Here is a 17,487-nt window from a genome sequence, read left to right as displayed (position 1 = left end):
CTCTAAACGCGGATTAGGAATTGAACGGGAGGATTGCAGTTTCGAGAGGAGGGAGCCCTTTTTATTGCTCTCTAATGCAAGGATGACAGAAGTGGCGTAGTGCTTTTTGTGTGTGTTTTCATAAAGTAACACAATGGTGAAATTGAATGAAAGTGCAATATAACCTATTTCGTTGTATCACAATAATCCAGACATTCAGTTTTTGAAAAATGACTGTTGTCATTACTTCTTTGCATTAACAAACGAGTAAATCTCACATATTCATTATACGCTAATGCTATATTAATTGTCTGAATTGGAATGTGTGAAATCACTTTTAGCCCAACCTGAGGAAAAGTTAATATGTCATCTTTGCTTCCACTTATATGGGCCAAGTAGGTCAAACTTTTCCACTGGCGCCATAGAGAGTTTTGTCTTACATTGTTTATTCTCTGGGACACTACTTGCCTCCAATATTTTGGATAATTATTTTCACAGCCATTAATAATTTTAAAAACATTTGTTGTTTATCCAGAAATCTGACAACATAACCATAACAGATTTACCCATGCTCCTATTTCATCCAAGTACAGTGATTTCATTAATTTATTTCTATACCACCTTCCTTTACAGCTCAGGGTGGTTTACAATAAAAGTTTATAACAGCTCATAGTACATAGAACACAATAATTGTTTGAACTTGTAACACTTTGAACATAACAGTACAGAATATATCAACTGTTTGGGTTTGTAACAGTTCCAAATTTGATAGCAATTTAACAATTCATAAGGTGCAGTGCACACAATGTACTTAGCTGTAAGTGTTGTTCCATTTTATGCATGGCCGGATCAGGCACTGCCCCATGTTGTCTCTGTTGGGCATAGCTGGTACTTGGGAGGGGGCTTCTGGGTTGTCTACAGCAGAGCACTAAGCATAGTACTTCCTCAAGGGATCCTGGCCAAAGCACAGCACTGCCAGGAGTTCAAATTCTGCCAGCAGCGCAGCTGCTCCTGATTATTTATTTATTTATATTTTTAAATTTATATACCGCTGCTCTCCGACGGGTCTCGCAGCTGGCTGCGAGATGATAACCTCCTAGTCTGTTTGGACTGAAGCTTGGAAAGGCTGCCTTGTTGGATCAACTGGTCTGTTAGGTGCAAGACTATGTTCTGGTTCCTTCTTTTTGCCAGCAACTCCTGTCAGTGCCCACAGACCTTGCTATCCAGACCGGAGGGCGCTATTGCAGTGGAAATCTGAGTGAACCTAGCTGCAGAGTTCAGGACAGTACCCATGAGATGCAGGCTAGATAATCCTGTAGCATCTTAAATCCTAACAAATCTATTGTAGCAGAACAAAGTTTGAGCCTAATGATATCTTTAAAGCCAACTGAGTTTTATTCTGGGTATAAGCTTTTGTGTGCATGCACACTTCTTCAGATACATTTCAATGTCCCTGAAAAAGTGTATGTGTGCACAAAAGCTTATACTTAGAATAAAACTTTGTTGGTCTTAAAGGTACCACTAGACACAAACTTTGTTCTGTTGCTTCATAGCAACACTGCTATGCAGTTCAGTCCTATGGACTTACTTTCAGTCTAAGCCTATTGAAATCAGTGAAATAGAAGTAAATTATAAGATTACAGTGACAGTTTATCAGATTATATTTTGTGCACTATAAAAAAGGCATCATAAGAGTCACAATAATCCATTGAAAGCCCATTGTCCTGAAAGGGAAACAGCATATGCTTAATTATCCCATTGAAATCACTGAGAGAACTACAACAGAATCCTAACCATGTGTACTCAGAAATCACCCAAAGGAAACACATCTGGCCACAACCAGGGTCAGGGCTTTCTCCATCCTGGCTCCCACTTGGTGGAATACGCTTCCAGAGGAGATCAGGGCTCTGTAGAAGCTAGCACAGTTCTGCAGAGCCTGCAAAATTGAGCTCTTCCACCAAGCTTTTGGTTGAGGCTAACAAACAAATACCATCGACTTGGGCCCCCAGAACCTTCCACTCCTGGATACACCACCAGATCTGATATAACACAAGATGATCCCAAGTCCAAGCACCTCATCAAGGGACAGTTTGTAGGGTTATACCGTTAACAGTTGATTTTACAATGTTTACAAGTTGCAAGTTTTATAATTAGAAGTTAATGAGTTGTTCGTTATGTATGGACCAAAAATTGGATGAAGCTGTGAACCATGAATTTATACTGTAAACCGCCCTGAGCCACAAGAGGGAGTGATATAGAAAAAATAATTAATAAATACAAATAAATGAACTCTGTGGTGTTTAGTTGTGGGTAAAGATGTGAGGCCTTGCAACCCTGAAGTACCTAATAGCAACAAAGCACCTGCCATCACCAGGGCTGAGCAAAAAGATAAAAATGAAAGGCAGACACCCACTCCACATACAGTCCTCCAAGAGACTTAACAAACTTTCCAGGCTTTCTCCCCACCCCCCCTCAAGGGCTTGTTTTCACTTTTCTTTAGAGAATTCAATCCCACCTACCATCTACCTCTCAGTCAGCTGAAACAAACATGGAAAGCTGCACAAGTCTCTCCCTTTCCAGCTTTCTTCACCTGAGCAAATAGGATTTCTCTGGGAGCATCCAGCCTGCCTGCTGAGAGGTAAACCTTGCCACTTTATCAAGCCACAGAGGAAAGAAGGAGCACATGCATGAAGCTTGGCTGCAAGGGTTTCAGGCTTACTTAATTAGAAAATACTGGACATTTGTATATCCAGTGTTTTTTCAGTTGAACTGGACTGTCCAGTTCAAAACTGGATGCTTGGCAACTTTATTCCCACCTTCTGAGATTACATGTCTGGCATCCCCGAAGAGAGCCTTCTTGGTAATGGTATCAAAACTCCATCATTCTTCCCAGGGAGATTTACCTGTCCCCTTCTCTTCCCATCTTCCAGCAGGTGAAGTCTCTTTTGTTTCATTTGGCATTCCCTCAATGATTTGTCCTCCCTTCCCCAATGTTTTAGTTCCTGTTTTTGTGCTTTCTATTTGTTGTAGATCTGGTTTTAATTGCTTTAATGATGTGTGTTGGTTTTAATGGCTTTTAAGATGAGATTTTATTAGGTGTGTTTGCATTTGTTAGCTCCCTTGGTCAGAAATGCAGGATGAAATGTTTGAAAAATAAATAAAACAACCCACCTTGGATTAGGACACATCTCTTTTACAGGATTTAGACGGCAGATCTTTCCTTGCCTGCGCACAGCAAACCAGCTTAAAACAGCTTCTTGCTGGCAACCATGCATCATTTAATGAGACCTAAACCCTAGTGCCAAACCCTGTCATAACCTAGATGCCAGATTCATTCTCACATTAGGGCTGCCAGGTTCTCCTCTGGCTACTGGCAGGGGATAGTGGGTAAGGGTGCCAGATCCAGGCTCGGAAACTCCTAGAGCCTGGGGAGGACAGGGACCTTGGTGGGGTACAATGCCACAGAGTCCACCCTCCACAGTATCCATTTTCTCCAGGGGAACTGATCTCTATACTCCGGGAATGAACTGAATTCCAGGGGGACCCCAAGTCCTACCTGACAGCTGGCATCCTTACCCCACATATACTTGGGGAACATTATTACAACACTAAAGACTTAAGCCAATGTCCTTCTGCTCTCTACATTGGATAAATAAGACAGCCTCTACGCAAAAGAATAAATGGGTATAAATGTGACGTTAAAAAACAAATGTTCATAAACCAGCAGGGGAACATTTTTAACCTCCCAGGACATACTGAGGGTGATTTAAAGATTTTTGTTCTCCTTCAAAAGAACTAAACAAGTAGAATTGGATTCCCTTCACAAATCCAAAACAATGTACCCCCTAGGGCTTAACAAAGGCCATGGATTCCTAATTGACTATAATAGCACACCTATTCCTTCTGCTGTTGCTTATTGAGCTGTCTTTCACTCAGTCGAGGTGAACTGATTTCTCTTTTGATTAGATGCTGTTTTACACTAACCTGTCTTTGAAATACTCCTTTCCACTGCTCCTGCTAAGTTCAGGCCAGTGGATGTAGATTTCTGTGCATATGAAAAAGTGAACCCTGGTGACAGCTGCAGTATGTTTTGTTAGTCTTTAAGGTGCTAAACAATTCCTTTGTAATTTTGCTGCAACAAACTAACACAGCTGCTTCCCTTAAATTAACAACAGAATCCCCACAGTTCAGGTAAACTGGGTAGTTCCAAAACAGGTGTACCCAGCCCCCAATGTGTGTGCCAACAGCAGCCTACCACGCCATTTTGCTTGGCATCCAAGGCCAAATTTCTACCCAAACAACCAAGGTACATGCAGCACTGTTGGTGCCAACAGCTGAGGAGAAGGTAGCAGATATCGGTCCTGGCAATCACAGCCTCCAAAACTTGCAGAGCCCCCTGCTGAGTCCAAGACAAATCCATGAGATGCAGGTAAAGTCTCTGGAGTTTCGTCACCTCCAAATAGGAGAGATCGAGGTTTGGGGAAGGGAGAGATTTCAGTGGAGTATAATACTATAGGGTCCACCTACCATAGAGTCCACAGCTGACGTGGTCAGCCATGAGTTGTTGGGCTCCTGCCTCACCAGGACTGGGATTCATACAGCCCTTCAGTGGCTGATCTCCTGTCTCCAAAACTGGACACAAAGGGTCGCAGTGGGGGATGAGTTATCTCGCTCCTTCCAACTCCCTTGTGGAGTTCCACAGGGAGCAGTTCTCTCCCCCATGCTTTTAAACATCTTTTTGCACTCTCTGGCTCAGCTGGAAGCCATGGCTGGGTGGTTGGAGCTGAGTCGCTTGAAGCACAATCCCTCTAAGTCAGAGGTCCTGTGGCTTGGCAGGAAGGGGGCAGACCAAGAAGCATGCTTACCCAGCCTGGCCTGGATTCAACTTAACGTTGCACTGTCTGCCAGGAAGCAGGGGATGATCTTGGATGCCTCCCTATCAATGGATGCACAGGTCTCAAAAGTAGCCAGACAGGCATTTTCCCATCTATGCCAAGCAAGGCTACTAGCACCCTATCTGTCCTCTGAGTGCCTGGCCAAAGTAATCCATTCAGTGGTCACCATGACTTCTATAACTCGCTCTATGTGGGCCAAGCCTTGTCTTTGACCTGGAAATTGCAGCTAGTGCAGAATACAGCTGCTAAGATCCTCCCTGGAACACCTTAGAGGGCCCATATCCAGCCGGTGTTGAGGCAGCTGCATTGGCTGCCAGTTGCGTTCCGTATCAGGTTCAAGGTTTTGCTGTTAACCTTCAAGGCCATCCACAGTCTGGACCCCACATATCACCCTATGCCCCACTCAGGGCCTTGCAGGGTGCAAATCTGCTGATGGTCCCTGGCCTATGAGAAGTGTGCCTGGCTTCGACCAGGGCTAGGGCCTTTTTGGTCCTGGCCCCAACCTGGTGGAATGAGTTCCTGGAAGAGCTAAGGGCCCTGAGGGAGCTTGCAAAGTTCCACGGGACCTGCAAGATGGAGCTCTTCCTACAGTCATTTGGTTGAGACTGGGTAACAACTAAGATCAGGGGCCCCTCCTCCGATTGGCTGGGACATTAGGCCTTTCCTGCTACTTACATTGTAATCCCCTGAGGCACCAGACAGAGGAAATTATGAACAGATTTTTTTTTTTGGGGGGGGGGGTGAGGTTCAGTGTTTGTAACTGTAGGAAGAATGAGTTTTAAAGTGGGGATTGTTTACATTTTTTTTTTACTGTGGGATTCTATTGTTGTAACCCTTCATGAGCAAGCATGCTGGGAGTGGCGGATAAAAAATCAAATTAACAATAACAATGATATAGCAACAACAACTTGGCCATTTTATCCAGGTGAACTGATATCTCACCTAGAGCTCAATTGTAATCCCAAGAGATCGCCAGCCACCATCTGGAGCCTGGCAACCATACCCAGATCCTAAGTTCATTGTATGCCATCTCTAGGGCATCTAAGGATTCAGTGTATTAAGGATCCCTAGAGAAAGGGCAGAACACAAGCACCTCCTTTCTAGTTATGAATATTAAAACAGAATATAATATTCCTGTTAAAACTATTCAAAATTTAATGTCCTTGCAGACTTGCTAATTAGCTATAGCCTGATTACAAGAAATATCAATCATCCATATTCATTACTGTTAGCAGCAACAGCTTTTGTAAACAGCAAATAAGTAGATTCCTGCAATACTGAATCAGATAGTGCAGTGTTGCTTTTTGCCATTCAGGTGAGAAACATCCACACATTTACCTCTGCTCTACTCCATGGATGTATTATTCACATGTACTCTCATGCACTGTCTTATTGTAGCACAAGGAAGCAGCTCCCGCACTGTTGGCTGACATTTAGCTCAATGCAGGAAGAAAAGATTATGTTACATATTGTATGCAGTCATCTTAGGGAAGGACTTTTCAGCAACCCTCAAATGGGGGCCTTAATATTTAAATCAGACTTCAGCAATTATCATTTCATTCTCAATATGATCCATTTGTAGATCCTTAAATCTAGAGACTGGAGCTATGAACAATCATGAAAGATTTTCTTGCAAATCCAAGAAAAGCCCCAGGTCTGCAGAACAATCTGAATTTTTTTTTAATACATCAGGATGTCAAAACCCCACAAATGAACTTTAAAAAAAATTGCATGCCCGTGCTGGAAGGCACTTGTGCTGAAACAAGTAGTCCTATTGGGAGGCCCAACACTAGCTTCTTGCAGCTCTGCAATTCCAGTTCCTTAAAAACTGGCTCTTGAGATGCTTACCAGAACAATGCAGAGAAAGACGGAAGAAGACACACATATTAATCATAACCCAGGGGTGGTGGTGGGAGGAGAGAGCAATATTTCCATTACTTTGAATGCCCTGGATCCTACTCCTCACTTTACATCAGAGTAGATTTACAGAAGCAATGGTGCTACTCTTGTGTTATGAGATTGCACCCTGGCCATGTGTTCCAAGGCAGGTTTGGGCGACACTGACAGCTTCATCATTCAAGGGACACTGCTGAACTCTGAAGTAAGACCCAGGAAAGGAAACTGGAGCAAGGAGGGGGCTTTCATGTGCCAAGAAAGGGCACAGATGTTGAAGGGCACAGGGGCTAGAGTCCAGGGCAGGCTCCTCTAGAAGCATTCCTCTCCATGCATGCTTCCTTGAATGTAAGCCCCATGAGTTCTTCAACATTAAGCCCACTTGAGCCCTGACCTGGACAATTTTGTCATATAAAAGAGAGGGGGGTGTTGTTAAAGGATCCAGCATTCACTGGAGCTGCATGCTTGATGCAAACGAGGTAAAGGAATTCAAAATGTGTGTGTGTGTGTGGGGGGGGGGGATAATCAGAGAGACCATTCAAACGTTGGAATAGAGGCAACCAGTAAGGGGAGAGACCTCAGTTCCAATGTGATGAGCAGGGAATGTACTTGAACGGGGATTGTGCAGCCCCCTTGAGGCTGCTGAAACATTGTACATGCACATACACACAGAAACTGGGGAAGAAAACCTGGAAAATCAATCCTCATTGATGTGCTTGTGAACAGATGGAACTATGATGGGAAAAAATGGGGGGCAGGAAGTCCATGTGAACTGATCGCACTGATAGCACAATCATAGAAACCACTACAATGCCAAGAAAAGCTGAAAAGCAGCTTCAGTCTGGAAAATGCTTCTGTCTCAGGGGTTTTGTAAGAATAAAATGGAGGAGAATGAAGTAGGCTGCTTTGGATTCCTATTGGAGAGAAAAGTGGGGTATAAATGCAGTTTAAAAATACAGCTGATGAGGGGGGAAGATAAAAAGTAGATAATCTGGCGGAGTGGAAGGAGAAAAGGAAGTAGGATAATGGGAGAGGGTATCGGGGCTTTGGGGGAAGCGAAAAAGAAAATAGTGGGGCTGCCGAAAATCGGATTCCTCCCTTATAATTCCTTGGGTGTCTCGAATTGTAAAATTATACTAGCTCTAATTGTTTCAACCACATGCAGCAGTTTGCTACCACCTTGTGGTCATTCTTAAACAATGTTAAAATATGGCCAAGCCGACAGAAGATTTTTCATTACAACATGTAGGACCCACTCAAGCAAATGGCAGATTAAGTTGTGCCACATTCGAAGAACCCTGTTAAAGGATCTCAAATAACAAAGCACTCCAAAGACCATTCTTTACCAATCAAATGTGCTCCTGCAGTCATGGCCTTGTAAAAATAAACATTCCAGGGTAACATGATTTAAAGGTCTTATTCCACAGAAGACAAAACTGTTTAAATTGCTTGAATTTACTTTTCCCCATAGTAGATTCTGATGTAACTTAATGAATAGTGGAATGTAATGTAATTTGGAATGATATGTATTTTTCAGGCCAGGGGGCTGGGGAGACTACATAGCCAAACACCCCACTTCAAAGATACCTACATGCTTGACAGGAGGAGGATAAAGAACAGTAACAGGATCTCAGTAGATTGCTCTTGGCATTCCACAGTTGAAGATGCATCAACCTGCTAATCCCCAATTTTGACAATTTATTCATTTCATTATGTTCTTCCCCCAGAATTGAACCCAAACAAATATTAACCTTACAGGCTAAGCTTGTTATTCTTGTTTGGTCCCTGAATCTGTGAAATATCTTCATTATCCTGTTCACTAATTTACTGCTCACCCCTTACATATGGACTGCTGATTTCATTTTGTCTGAAGAAGTGTGTATGGACACAAAATCTTACACTGAATAAATATTGGTCTGAAACAGCCTCTCACCTTTCTTACCATTGAGAAGCCACTGAAACCTACTTCAGGCTCCAAGAAACCCCAGAAGTGGTGCAATTGTGCAGAATATGGTTGGGAAGCACAGCTGTGTGCATGCCTTTCCCTTTCCCATCCCCCCCAGGCCCATCATTGGCCATTTGGGGGGTTAACATGACCATATATGGTTATATCACTCCATACATATTTAACACATTTTAAAAATATATTAAAAATTAATTAACTCCCACCCATTTGGGAAACCCTTCCATGGCTGTCAAGAAACCCTAGGGTTTCATGAAACCCTGGTTGAGAAAGCCTGGTCTGATAGATGCCATTGAACTCAAACTTCGTTCAAAAGAAACCCTGTGTGCATGTGTGTGAAGGGCCACCAAGTTGGAGCTGACTTACGGAGATCCCAGGAAGGCAAGTGAGAAGCTGAGTTGATTTGCCCTTGCCTTCTTTTGCAAAGTCAAGAATCCCTGCCCGCACAATATTTTTTTAAAAACAAACACCGGGTGGTGCTCATTAACTGATTTGTCACGTCTGCTCTCACTTGCTTCCATATATGTCATAAAGGTAAAGGTAAAGGTATCCCCTGTGCAAGCACCGAGTCATGTCTGACCCTTGGGGTGACGCCCTCCAGCGTTTTCTTGGCAGACTCAATATGGGGTGGTTTGCCAGTGCCTTCCCCAGTCATGACCGTTTACCCCCCAGCAAGCTGGGTACTCATTTTACCGACCTCGGAAGGATGGAAGGCTGAGTCAACCTTGAGCCGGCCGCTGGGATTGAACTCCCAGCCTCATGAGCAAAGCTTTCAGACGGCTGCCTTACCACACTGCGCCACAAGAGGCTCTATATATATGTCATATATATATATGTCATAGAATCATGGAATTGGAAGGGACCTACAGGGTCATCTAGTCCAACCCCCTGCATAATGCAGGAACTCACTACTACCTGCCTATCTACAATGACCCCAATTCCATGCCAAACTGATCCCTCCACCAAAGTATTACCTCCGACACAAAAATTGAAATGGCTTCTAATGAATCACAGGACTTTTGAGAAGGGTTAGAGAACCTTCCCAGAGGGCCTTCTGCTCAGGTCAAGCACAAGTCCAAATTCTGACGTGTCTCGGGATGGGATGAAGGTTTGGAGGGATTGAATATTTTTCTACTGTCCCTCTTCCCACCTCGATATCTCCCATGTCCCTGGATTTTTGGAATCCCTAGTCCATCCTGGGCCTCCCCCCACTCCTGCCCATTCCTACTGATCCCAGTCCCAATAGCCTCCAGAGCCCTCCCCTCTTACCACCCTCCATGACAGCAGTCCCTTCTGTGCCTGGTCACTTAATCCATCTCCCCATCTTCAGTGGGGGCTCTCGATGGCTCAATAAGGTCACTCTGTAGGGAAAGTTACAACAGCCCTGTCGTGGATGGGAAGAGATGAACGGGGGCAACAGTGGCCCCAGCAGTCATAGTCAGTTGTGATGTATTCTTCTTCTGACATTGTCCCAGTGTTGTCTCTCTATTGGTATATTATTGGCATGAACAAGTTACATGTCTCTGCTGTGTGGATCATGTTTCTTCTTCTGCTCATGGACTTTGTGCAAGCAGATGTTTCAGTGGAAGAGAAGGTCCACCCCATGGCACCAAACCTGCACACAGAATCCAAGCTTCTTGTATTTTGTATAGCACAGCACTGTGCAAATTGAGAGCATAGCATAAACAACAAATAGTCGTAATTGTTTCATGTATATTTGTTTCAGGTATAACTTTTACAAACTACAAAAAACATGCAGCATTAAACAAGAAAACCATTAGTTTGTGTCAGGCTTTATCAACCAGGGCTTCATGAAGCCCTGGGGGTTCTTGATGGCCCAGGAAGGGTTTCCTGAATGGGTGGGAGTTAATTTGTTTTTAATATATTTTTCAAATTTGTTAAACATTTATTACATGATATGACCATATATGGTCATGTTGACCCCCTTCCCCCATCCAAAAACGGCTAGTGATAGGTCTGGAGGGGGTGGGAAGGGGAGGGGTCCATGGTGGGCATATACAAAGCTCTGCTTCCCAACCATATTTTGTATGATCATGCCACTTCTGGGGTTTTGTGATGCCTGAAGATTGTTTCAGGGGTTTCTCAATGGTAAAGCAGTTGATAAATGCTGGTCTATGTAGTGAAAAGTGTTCTGACATTATTATTAAAATATTTCATAGCGTACTATAAAGATTCTTGTAAGAGTAGATTGGAGCACAGAGGGTGGAAAATCTTTTATTTAAACTGGTGTTGAAATTACACAACTGGGTACAGTACAACCACAGAGGGCTGATTTTAAAACAAAATTTAAAGTGTCACACAAAACACAAGTGTCAGAGGCACAGGAGAATGCCTGGCGCTATTCACTGCAAATGATTTAACTGGTGCCTGTATCACCCATTCAGCAGGATAGCCCTGTAACAGAAGAGTAGCTTGGCAAGGAGATATTTACGCTGTTAAAAATTCTTACCATTGGTTGCAGATATAGTTTAGTTAAAAAAAAAACAACCAGTTGTGTGGAGAAATCACAGTGCAGGATATTGGAAGTGATGGTTTGGATTCCTCACCTCCTTGCACAAATGGAAGAGCCTTTTGCACACACACAAATGGGGGAACACATCCAGTCATGATTTTTAGATTCTTCCTTTCAAGCTCTGTATCACTGCTTTCCTTATAGAAGGGAGAAGGAGGTGGAAGAAATCCATTCTGTATACTAAGCTCTGTTCACAGTTCTCTGAATCTCAGACAAAAAAAAATGTTTTCTAGAACTGTTGTCTTTTCTGTTCTTATGCTGCCATTTTGTTTTGATAAGGCTATAGAAAGAAAGAAAGAAAGAAAGAAAGAAAGAAAGAAAGAAAGAAAGAAAGAAAGAAAGAAAGAAAGAAAGAAAGAAAGAAAGAAAGAAAGAAAGAAAGAAAGAAAGAAAGAAAGAGCAGGATGTGGTGTGTGGCTTATGTGCAGGAAACAATGTAATATTATTTCATAACTTATCCCCTGACATTTGTTGTACCGGTGTCTTGTTAGACAATGGTTGACATTGCACAGATGTGGAATTTATTACAGACACATTGCTGAAGTATATTTATTCAGATGTCCTGTTAATGTTGGCTTCTCTCACTAACCAGCATTGCTTCCTTTGCCCTGCAATGTTTGAAATAATTATAAAATATATACCAGAAGCAAGGGCACAAATCCAGAAAAGGGGGTTCTTATTTAAGCATTGGGAAGTTTTACTATGTCTTTGTGTCTCTCTATGACCGTTTACACACTGGAGGTTTCATGCCAGGCTGCAGTCTGGAGTTTTAGTCATGGCAGGTTGCCCCACCTCTTCCTGCACCCACATGGGGGAGCATTTAGCCTGGTGCGCCTCATCCGCCCCCAATTTGTGCTCCTGCACGGGAAGTGGGGCAGTGAAGTTCCCAGTACATAAACGGTCTATGTGCTGGCAATCATGAGCGTCTCTCTTAGTAGAGTCCTTTCTTTTTATGACCTATACTGCAGGCTGCAGGCTGGAGTTTTAGTCATGGCAGGTTGCCCCACCTCTTCCTGCACCCACATGGGGGGCAATTGGCCCGGTGCACCTCATCCCCCCCAATCTGTGTTCCTGCACGGGAAGTGGGGCAGTGAAGTTCCCAGTACATAAACGGTCTATGTGCTGGCAATCATGAGCGTCTCTCTTAGTAGAGTCCTTTCTTTTTATGACCTATACAGGTCGTGGAGAACTACAACTAGTAAAATGAGTAAACTACCATTGGTTGGTAATTCATACCAGAGTGGTAAACCTAGCACAAGATTCATTATGAAAGCAGAAACAATGAAGACAAATTGTAAATTTTAATTTGCAAATTTATAGGAACTAGTTACGATTTCTTTTGCTTATGCATTTGTGTTGGTAGTATTTTAATTTAAAATATGATCACGTTCACTGTCATTTTTTTCTGTACAGTTTCTACACTTTGTACTTAATCTTTATTTATCCCAAAGCCCATTTGATTAGAGGCAAAGTACTTCTCATAAGCTTTGAATAGCCAAAAGCATGAATACCTGTGTAGTCAAAGATGCTTTCAAAACAACTTTCATTAGGGTCAGTGCCCATGCATAACTAGGTTTAGAGGCTCTACCACTAATCATGTTCATTCACCATATTGTGTCTCACACACACACAAACACACACATACTTTCTGCAGTCTTCAAGCTGCCTCCCACCATGGGATCCAACTCAACAGGCATGAACGCTATCACATCCTCCTAAGGAACTACTTGGCCGAAATTTTGCAATAAGCTTTCTGATACTCCAGTGATGTGAGCAGCTCCCTGTATTCGTGCTGAGATCTGCGTGCATGTGCCTTAAAAACACATTCCAGCCTTCCCCCATTCAGAAATTCCTTTAAAACTCCACAAAATTGAAACTGCGGCCACCCCCACCCCCAAAAGCAAAACAAGTCAGTGTAAAGGATAAAGGATAAATACTAAAATAGGGCATCAGCCTGATTGAAGCATGTAATCTTTTATTATTTTTATACTAGTAGTAAAGCCCGTTGCATTCTGTAATACAACGGGCACTAGCTCATGATTTGGTGTGGGTTTAGTGACTCATTTGGCAACACTAAGGAGAGGTTTCTCTGTGCACAGCAGTCTGGACCCTAGTCAGGTTTATGAACAGTAGGTTGTCGTGAGAATAAAATGTAGGAAGGGAGAACGATGTTGAGTCCCCACTGGAGAGAAGAGCATCAATCAGTCAATCAACTGGTGATGTATTAAGGCTATGGAAGATGGATATCTAGTGAAGCAGATGTGGAACTATAGAAGATCTACTGCATATCTCATCATTGGCAACTACAACCAGGCTCCAAATTGCCTAATGGTATACTGTTTCACACCAGCAAGAATCATACCCAGAGATCTTTTGTATTCTGTCATACATAGAATTCATATATTACATAATAAGTGTGAGAGGCTGACATTACACATGAAAATGCTCCCTGTCTCTGTGGAAAAGGATTAGAAATGTGAGTGTAGTTTCCCACAGAGAGTCAAAGAAGGAATCTGTTTGCTGAGTCATCTCCATTTAGACTCATGGCACCATCTCTAGGGTGTTTAAGGGTTTTAGTGAAACTCTGTCTCTCTCTTTCTCATCCTGGCAGTTCTTCAGGCCAAACAAAAAGGAGGACAGCTCTCATTTCTTTTTCAGTTTCTTTGAGATGACTGGAGTGATTCCAGTTAGTGGTTTAATTAAAGTACCATTCCAAAAGCCAGAAGATTGGTGCCAGTTAGACCTTTCCCCACCATCTCTGAATACTCCAGACCAAGGATTCTCACAATTTGTCAGAGTTAAATTCTTCAAGGAACTGACTACTGAGTAAACAACATGTGCTAATGTATGTGTTTTGGCTCATGTAACGTGTACTCACTTTGTATCTGTTGCCTGTATTTTAATTACATTAAAACGGGGAGTGACTTCTGTGTTTACATGGCACTGAGCAATTAGTTTTCATTCAGATTATCTCCAGGCTTTTAAACATTTGTTTTCCTTAATTCTTATATCCTGCTGATGAAAGACCCCTGCCTCTATTTGTGTGTACTGGAAAGCTTGGGCTATGAGAAGCTATTCCTATCAAAACAGTGGCATTAGAATATAAATGAAAGGTGAAGATTGACAGATATGCAGATGGTATAAGAGAGATGACTGAGTAATCCTTCCTGCCTTGATTATGCTATTCCATGAACAACATTTGTAAATGAAATCTAAATAGCTTTGATAATTTATCTCGTAAAATCATAGTCATGCTTTACGGCCAAGAAGGTGTGAAGGACTCCAGGAGTTTAAAACAGAACTTCGGTCAACATTACTGGGCTATCTAAGCTCTTCTCATATAGACAGTGTCTTTAAAAAATTCTGTGCTTTGGTCAAGAGTACACGTACATTACAAAATATGTTTTTCCTCATTCTGACTTCCTAGGGCCAAAGGCTTGTGGAACATTATGCCCTCAATGTTTTATAGTTCAGACAGCTGATCTAAGATGCTGCCCCACGCCTTTGGGTTCGTGTGACCAATAAATTCTCCTTGGGGTGTACCCATAACTAATCCTAGTGGGTACCCTTTGGGCTAGGTAACACAGGTGGAGGGAAATGGCTTGTCCAATATTTGTTATTATACCGTGATGCAAGACAGATTGCAAGTACGGCAATAACTTTCCAGTCAGTCAGTAAGAGGATTACAACAATATGATGACATCAGTCAACCAGAAAGCAGCTCCCAAAATCTTCAGGGCTTAAAAAGCAGCATTTTGGCTTGGAAGCAGAACCAACTGGGGCCCACAGGAATGTATCAAGATGGCTGAAATATATTAAAACTTGTTTGTTTCTGGTTAATCATTTTTGTTGCTGCTGTTTAAGCCAGTTTAAATTTCCAAGAACTTTTAAAAATCAGCCTTGTGGAGAATGCATGGCAATCCTTATGGTAAGTGGACAATCTCCCATTCCTTTTGGGTTGTCTGTCATCACAGGGAGCACAATTAACACTCAGTTGCACTGATTTAACCAGAGGACTGGTTTGCATCTTGCCCTCACAAAAACCAACTTGAGAAACCTCAGAAAACACCTGCTTCTGAAATTGAAACCTGTTTATTTGTTGCCTGTCCTTTGAGAAATCTAACATTCAGGTTTTTGTAGCATCACATGCTTTTTTGTATATCAATTGCTTAGCTATCATCTAGTTTATTATATCTTTGTTGGGCAATGTCCTGGCCAGATCTGGAGATGGGTGTTAATGGGCTTAGACAAGGGAATTAATGGGTCTAAGAAAGGGAACTATCATGTCTCTATAATTCTAGCTTCTGAGTTTGGAGGAAGATATTTCCCTGGCAGAGGGGCCAAGCATGAGTCATATGTGTGAGTCAAAGAAGTTTTCCTAGGAGTCCCTGAGAAAACAGGTTTTAGCCAGGCCACTGAATTAGCAGTACAATAGTGTGGGGGAGGAGGAGAGCAATTCTTGAGTCAGGTGGTACCTGTGATTCCCAACCTATAGTGAAGGACAAGCTGAAGAGGGAGGTCCAAGATGGAGTTAGTCCCAGCAATGTCTTGTCCAGTTTTTACAGGATCTGGCTTTGGCACAAGTCTAGACTATTGAGCATTACTACTGGTTGTAGAAAGACAGGGTGCCAGCCTGTGAGGCAGGGGTCCTGTCATACTTAACTTTTGAGTCTTTTAGCTTCTTTGATACATGTCTTATTTTGCCGCCCCTTGCTAAGTGAGATGTTTATTCACTATTGTGTATTCTAATAAGCATAGGAATAGTTTTTGGAACAGTTTTCCTGTAAAGGACAACATAACACATAAGCACATGAAGCTGGCTTCTACTGAATCAGACCATTGATCTATCAGGGTCAGTACTGCCTACACAGACTGGCAGCAGCTCTCCAAGGTCTCAAACAAAGATGTTTAACATCTTTATGCGCACTCTGGCCCAGCTGGTACGGAGCTTTGGGCTGGGTTGCCATCAGTACGCTGATGACACCCAGCTCTATCTCCTAATGGACGGTCACCCGAACTCCCCCCCCGGAACCATTTGCCAGATGTTTGGAAGCAGTGTCTGAATGGTTCGAGCAGAGTCGCCTGAAACTCAACCCATCCAAGACGGAGGTCCTGTGGCTGGGGGGAAGGGGGTGGGAACAGGCAGCGTGTTTACCCATGCTAGCAGGGGTGCAACTTACCATCATGCTCCAAGCTAGGAATTTGGGTGTGACCATTGATGCCTCCCTGACTATGGAGGCTCAGGTCAAGAGAGTAGTGGGCCAGGCATTTTTCTATATTTGCCAGGCCCAGCTACTAGCACCCTACCTGTCCTCTGACCACTTAGCCACAGTGATCCATGCGACAGTCACCTCCAGAATAGATTTCTGTAACTTGCTCTACGCAGGCCTACCCTTGTCCCTAACCTGGAAACTACAGCTGGTGCAAAATGCAGCTGCCAGGGTCCTCACTGGAACATCTTGGAGGGCCCACATCCAGCCGGTGCTGAGGCAGCTGCATTGGCTGCCAATTGCTGCCCAGATCCGGTTCAAGGTTTTGGTTTTAACTTTCAAGGCCATACGCGGGTTGGGACCCACATGCCTGAGGGACCGCCTACCGCTCTATGCCCCCCGCAGGGCCTTACGCTCTGCGGGTGAGAACCTGTTGGTCGTCCCCGGCCCGAAGGAAACGCGCCTAGCCTTGACCAGGGCCAGGGCTTTTTCAGTTCTGGCCCCTATCTGGTGGAATGAGCTCCCGGGTGATCTGCGGGCCCTGAGGGATTTGTCAGCTTTCCGGAGGGCCTGTAAAACGGAGCTCTTCTACCAGGTCTATGGTTGAGGCTGGGGTCAGCGAATCAGGGACATCACTCCCCCCCTAGGAGTTGGAGTGTACGCTACTCCCCTATCCTTTCCTCTTCACCTCTTTAATAATTGGGGGAGGGATGGGATTTTTAGCCGTCATGTTAGTAGATTGATGTTTTAATGGGAATTTTAATGGGGTTAGTTGTTGTGACCCGCCTCGAGCCTGTCGGGAGAGGCGGGAAATAAATCTAATAATAATAATAATAATAATAATAATAATAATAATAATAATAATAATAATAATAATAATAATAATAATAATAATAATAAAAACAGAGATCTATCACCTGGTTCTTTTAACTGAACATGCTGGAAATTGAACCTGGGGCTTTCTTCATGCCAAGCAGAAGTTCTGCCACCAAGCCATGACCCCTCCCATGTCTG

This window comes from Paroedura picta, chromosome 6, assembly GCF_049243985.1.
Source record: "Paroedura picta isolate Pp20150507F chromosome 6, Ppicta_v3.0, whole genome shotgun sequence".
Taxonomy (NCBI): domain Eukaryota; kingdom Metazoa; phylum Chordata; class Lepidosauria; order Squamata; family Gekkonidae; genus Paroedura; species Paroedura picta.
Note: the sequence above shows the minus strand (reverse complement) of the source record.